This window comes from Pinus tabuliformis, chromosome 2_1, assembly GCF_031772625.1.
Source record: "Pinus tabuliformis cultivar Carrire ecotype Pingquan chromosome 2_1, CPIR1, whole genome shotgun sequence".
Lineage (NCBI taxonomy): Eukaryota > Viridiplantae > Streptophyta > Pinopsida > Pinales > Pinaceae > Pinus > Pinus tabuliformis.
The window spans coordinates 219978976-219985374 of record NC_142299.1 but is presented as its reverse complement, the minus strand read 5'-3'; the positions used below and the strand labels follow the sequence as shown (position 1 = coordinate 219985374).

Below are 6399 nucleotides of genomic sequence, written 5' to 3'. Positions count from 1 at the left end.
ACAAACAAAAAATGAATAAATAAAGTATATGAATTAAATAAAATATATAAAAATAAAACATAAAATAATTAATTTAAACCTAACTAAGCTACCTCCCTCACTATATTCTAATTAAAATACACATTACAAAACCTTTAACGTAGGCATGTAGGTTTGATAACTACACAAATTAATTAAACTGACCTAGATCCATATTAACTTCAAATATATTAAGTGTTGAGAGGGATCAAATCTCTCGTGGTGCAAACCTCTTTTTTGAGTGCAAAACTTGAGGAAATGTTTGTACCTTGAGAGATTTGATCCTCTCGACACTTAATAGATTCGAATGATGGATCTAGGCTAGCTATATATATATATATATATATATATATATATATATATATATATATATATATTGTGCAATGAATGTCTCACATTAACGAAGAATACCTTTAAATAGGCTACATTAGAGAAGAATACCACAGGAAAAACCCACGAAAAACCATGGGTTGATAAAACCTGGAGCCCGAAAACCTCCATCCGTAAATTTGTTATTTTATCTCATTTTTTGTTTTTGTTTTTGTTTTGTAAGCAAATGTTTCTAAATAATATTAACTGAACAAAATATACATCATGTACAACCATAAGATCCATCTCTTCCTTAGTTCGAGGAAACCAAAGTGAATGATCAAAAGTTATCTGCCCCTCAAAGGGGAAACCAAAGTTTACAATTTCCAGAGAATTTAGCAAAAAAGTGTAGACATTCGAGTTACAAAGGAGGGCTAAGCCTCGTGGCGCCTAGACAATTGACTGAGGGATGGGAACAATGGTGAACTGTAATGAGATTGGGAGCTCCTCAGTCACAAACTTGGTGCTCTTAGGCCAAACAGGAAGGGTGTTGTCGCATTGGTGCTTACTAAGCCAAAATAAGATCATTCTGCAAGCCATCAACCAAATGAGGGAGAAGAAATCGGCCTTATGTTGTTCATGTCATCGAAAAATAACATGTGCCACTGTGGAGCCACATCGTTATCGAGTTGGAGCCTCCACGAGCTTGGGTGTTTCCTCGAGCCTACACAATGTTGGTGGCTTCTGGGAGCTCTTCTACAATGTAACACCCATGAGGGCTGGGCCAAGGGGGGAGGGAAAAGAAGCATCATTCATCGATGGGGAAATGAGGGGTGTAGAGAGAGGAGGGAAGCTTTGCGAGGGGGGCAAGGGATGGGCTGGAAGGAGGGGAGTGTGAGCGAGACACGATAGGGGAAGTGACATTGGGAGGGTACTCAATGCATAAGTCTTTTGCCAATATTTTTAGCGAGGATGACGAATGGCTATTATGTGCAAAGAGATTTGCAATCCTATTGGTAGCCTTGGCTTTGTCCTCTTCCTTGTCCTTCAGATTTTGAGCCAGGAGGTTACAAAGAGCCCAAAGGGACGAGCGTCCCTTGTGGGTCTCCTCTTCTTCCATAGCCACCACCTTTCTGCAGATGTGCTCAGGAATGTTGTGGTCAAACAAGGTGGCAATGGAGGCGTCATCCAAGGTGGTTGGGGGTTGTCCACGACCTCTGCCCCGACCTGGGCGACGTCCTCTCCCTTTGTCACTACTCATGACAGAATTACAAGGGATGGGATGCAGAAGGTTAAGGTTAGAAGGAGCAACATAGAGCTCAGAGAAAGGTGACCAAAGAATGAATAGTCGAGAGGCAGACAATTGTAATATATAAGGCTGCAGTTGATAAGGTGATCTACAAATTTCAAGGAGAGGGGATGAGTGCAGTAATGAGAACGAGTGTCTTACATGTGAAGAAGGATGCACTCCATATGCATACTGTTGTAAGTTTGCTAGGGAGATTGGCATCTGGTCACCTGGATCTAGGGGATCTCTAATTTATTTTAATTATTAACTATTAATTTTTTTAATATAATTTGACCATTAGAGAAGAATACCATAGGTAAAAACATGGGTTGTGAGAACATAGAGCCCAAAATTTCCATCCATGAATTTACTATTTTATTTTAATTTTATTAAAATTATTAATTAATTATTTTATTTTATTTTTATGTAGTTTGACCATTGGAGAATAATACCATGGGTTTCAAAAACTTAGAGCCCAAAAATCTCTGGAAAATTTACTATTTGATCCAATTTTATTTTAATTATTATTATTATTATTTTTAATAATATAATTTGACCAAATAAAAATATGTACATAACATATGTATATTTATGAGCTCGATATCTAAAAAATATTCAATATTTAACCCGTATAAGATCTAACCTCTAACACCTACACATATACCCATATTGAAATTTAGAGTGTGTCCTGACACAAAAATCCCTGCTACCCTCATCGCATGCATGAATGAAATGGGAGTTGTCTTTAGTGCGACTTTTTGGAGGCTTTTCCGGTAGGTTTTTCCGGTCAAATTTCTCTAAAATCCGGCAACAATTTATTGAAATCACAAGCTTGATGGGTAATCCCTTCACAATCAAAGTGTCTTGGGGTTTTTGAGGGTGCTGAATCCAAATATGTAGTTAAAAACCAGTTTGAATAACACAAAACAAAATTCCACCTCAAATTTTCTGCCAGATTCCGGCACCAAAATCTTCAAAAAAATCACATTAAGACAACTCCAATAAAATAAAATATGTAATATATTAACCTTTAAGAACCTTCGACCCTCCCACAAATACAAATATAAAAAATAACGTGCCACGATAGGTCATTGGGCCTAGCTCGGTGGATTAAAAAACCGATAAGTTTCCACCCGATATATGTACAAACCATTTGATAAAAAATCCTTCAACGGTCTAAATTACATCGGGTCTAAGTTGCCTAAGTTCCTTCTTTTTCCGCTCCTCCAACAAGTTTTGAATTTCGTATTATATATAATAAAGTTTAATATATATTGGATTTTGTATTACATATGAATTTTTTTATTTTCAAATTATATAGGTATATAATTTGAAACTGAAAATTCATATATCATATTTTTAAAACTTAAATGTGTGTTTAATTTTTATTTTTTTAATTACATTATTATTTTTGTTGTTGACAAGTTATAACGCGTTTAGTAAATGTGTTAACCTCAATTTTTTTATTTGACCAAAAAGTTAATAGAGCACGTGTAATGTTAATTTTATAACTAAAATATAAATTATATTTTGGATTAGTTTAAATTTATTTATTTATTTTTATTTTTTTGTGAAGGGTTGTCTTGGCTCTTGTTTTATTGAGTTATTATTGTAGGCTTGTACTCTGCTGACGTGAGCTAGTACTGCCGACTCCAACATTCATCAACGATGGTATGATTATTTTGATATTTTATTTATGCGAGTTCATCTAAGTCACTTTTATGTCACTAGCATTGATACCTTCAAAGATTGATAGCTATGGATATTATGCAGATTATATCTTTGTCTGATTATTGTGCCATCCAACACTCCTCGACCTTTTGTGGATGGTCATGCACTTATTGTTGAACAAAAACACTAGTAAAACAGAGGTCACTGGAACTATATGCGAATAAACACCGATAGCTGAGTCAAGGTATGGCTCATCGTAGTATTGACTTGAATTATATTTTTTAGTTTTCTATCTTTTGACAGGTACATTTGGGGGATAATGGAAAATCCCATACAAATTATTATTATTACTCCCTGTCACTCAATATTTTTCAATTTTCCTTACTGTGTTCTTTATTTCCCGCGGTCCATGTTATGTCTCTGCATAAGGGTTGGAAAAGTGTTATGGTATCGACTCAAATTAAATGTGAGAATAGTTATATGCCATCCTTTCAATGATGTTTTTCATTGTGTTTTCCGCCTGTTTCCAAGCTATGAGTCCAAAGTTTTGTTCAACTTATAACCGTGATCATAATCTCTAATGATCTGGCCATGGCTTAGAAAGTCCACGCAGACCCTTCTAAGAGCACCTTTGGGATAAAAACTTGTTCAAAGAAATAGAAGTTGTATTTCCTGTTTAGTCGAAAATTGTCTTCTGCTATGTTTAAATTTACTAAACAAATAATTACGTCTTCAATGAGTGCTTTATTCTCCAAACATAATATCAATGTAGCGTTTTATCTCTATTGTCAATGATTTCATAATAGCAGCCTCAAGTATTGCAAAGATTTTGCATGTTTACATATATTTTCCAAGCATATGTATTTTCTCAATCTTGTTGCTCGATTAGTTTTTTTTTTTTGGATTGATAAAAAAAATGACATCATACAAACAATCCTAATTTATAATTATAATTTTACTACTGTCATTTACAACATAAATAAATACACTAGTTATTAACTACCTGATGGAACTGAGAAGACTCACTGAAGTGAGTTGAATCATTTCATTCAACAACTAGTTATTTATACATGTCACAACCAAAGTTTCTACAACAATATTCCGACTGTCATTTATGATTCAACTACACCGATTGACTCCTCTCCGACTGTCGGTGACTAGCCATCATGGGAACAAGCATCGAGATTATTCTAACAAACCTTCCCTTAATCACAACAACCTAGATTTTAAGGTGCCTGTTGGTGTTAGCCTCAACTAAGGCTTACAACAGTACATAAAAAAACTTGATAAGGGGCTTTCATATTTTGTTGTTGGTTTCACACATCACAACTCTCTTCAGCAGACACAGTGTTGCAGACACTCCTATTTGCCAACACTCCACTAGATACTCTCTGCGATCTACGCCACATAGGCGTCACAGTCGGCACAATCTTCATCAGTGGAAACTCGGTTGCAAACACTCTTATCTGCCAACACTCCACTAGATCTATGCCACACAGGCATCGCAATCTTCATCAACGAACACTTGGTTGCAAACACTCCTATATTCCAACACTCCACTGGATACTATCTGCGCCACATAGGTGTCACGGTTGACACAACCTTCATCAGTGGACACTTGGTTGCAGACACTCCTATCTGCCAACACTCCACTGGATACTATCTGCGCCACACAAGAATCACGGTTGACACAACCTTCATCAGTGGACACTCGGTTGTAGACACTTCTATCTTCCAACACTCCACTAGATACTATATGTGCTACACAAGCGTCACAGGCGGCACAACCCTATTCAACAGACACTCCACTGGAAACAATGCTCTCCAACAGCACCAAACAACACAACGGTTACTCAATCTCTTAGTAACTCAATCTTTTCACAACAAACTCTCATCACATCTCTTTAATGTTAGTCTTCTTGACCATTAAGCACAACTCTGATTTTCACGCAACAGATCTACAACGCTTCACCACCCAACGCTCAAAGCCTACTCAAAATCAGAGACATATTCCTCTCATGTGCTTATAACAACACTGTAATCCATTGTCGACAACCAACAATCAATACTTCTGAACAACGAGCTCTTCTTCTTCACAACTCGATCCCATGAGCTAGGCTCACTCATACTGGCTCCACACATCCTCAACTTGCTTGCTGTCAACTACCACTTATAACCATAAGATCACAAACTTCACTTCGATGTTGGCCTTTAAACTTTTCACTTGGGCACAGGTGTACGCCTCCTCCTGTCAGGCAAGACTCCAACAACACTTCACAACAACCCAGCAACAATAATGGAGCCAGAGAGACTCCATCCCGGTTCTTGACAAGATATTTACACAGAGGAGTGAGACCATAGAACCTCTCGGCCTTCCCGTTCTCGTTCGTGGTCACAGAGCAGCTCAGAACCGAATGGCTGGCCAGCACTCTGAGGATCCGATCAAGAGTAATGGCGGCGTCGGGGTTCGTCGTGGGAATATGGGCAACGATTTGTGTGGGCGAGAGTTGGACGCCATTGCCGGCATTTGCTATGATTTGGAGAACATCGAGTTCGACGGCTGCCTTCATCGCCATGGGAAGGCATGAAAAATCTGCGAGCTCCATGCCCAGAAGCCATTCATCCTCATTCACAATCTTCTTCATTATCAATTCTGAGTTTTCAACAGCTGTTGAAACCCTTCTGTATGGATCAGAGATGACCACATTCTCTGCGTAACTCAACATCTCTCTTTCTCTCGACTATGCGACTCTCCAACACATCGAATTTGATTGTTACACACACAGGTTGCCTGCTTACTTCACCAGTTGGATTATGTGAGGAGGGATTTCCCACTACTCGAACATGGATCTGATACCAATTGATGGAACTGGGAAGACTCACCGAAGTGAGCTTAATCATTTCATTCAACAACTAGTTATTTATACATGTCATAGACAGAGTTTCTACAACAATCTTCCGACTGTCATTTATGATTCAACTACACCGGCCGACTAGTTGTCATGGGAACATGCATAGGGGTTATTCTAACAAACTCTAATACCATGTTGAAACTCACCAAGGAGAGATTGAATATTCTCCAAGAGAGATTAGAACTATGAAGACTCACCGAA

At 37.7% G+C, this 6399-nt stretch overlaps 1 pseudogene; it reads right to left on the bottom strand.

Moving 5' to 3' along the window:
- Window positions 1-5445: 5445 nt before the first annotated feature.
- Window positions 5446-6012, bottom strand: LOC149199534 (caffeic acid 3-O-methyltransferase pseudogene; annotated as a pseudogene).
- Between the last annotated feature and the right edge of the window lie 387 nt (window positions 6013-6399).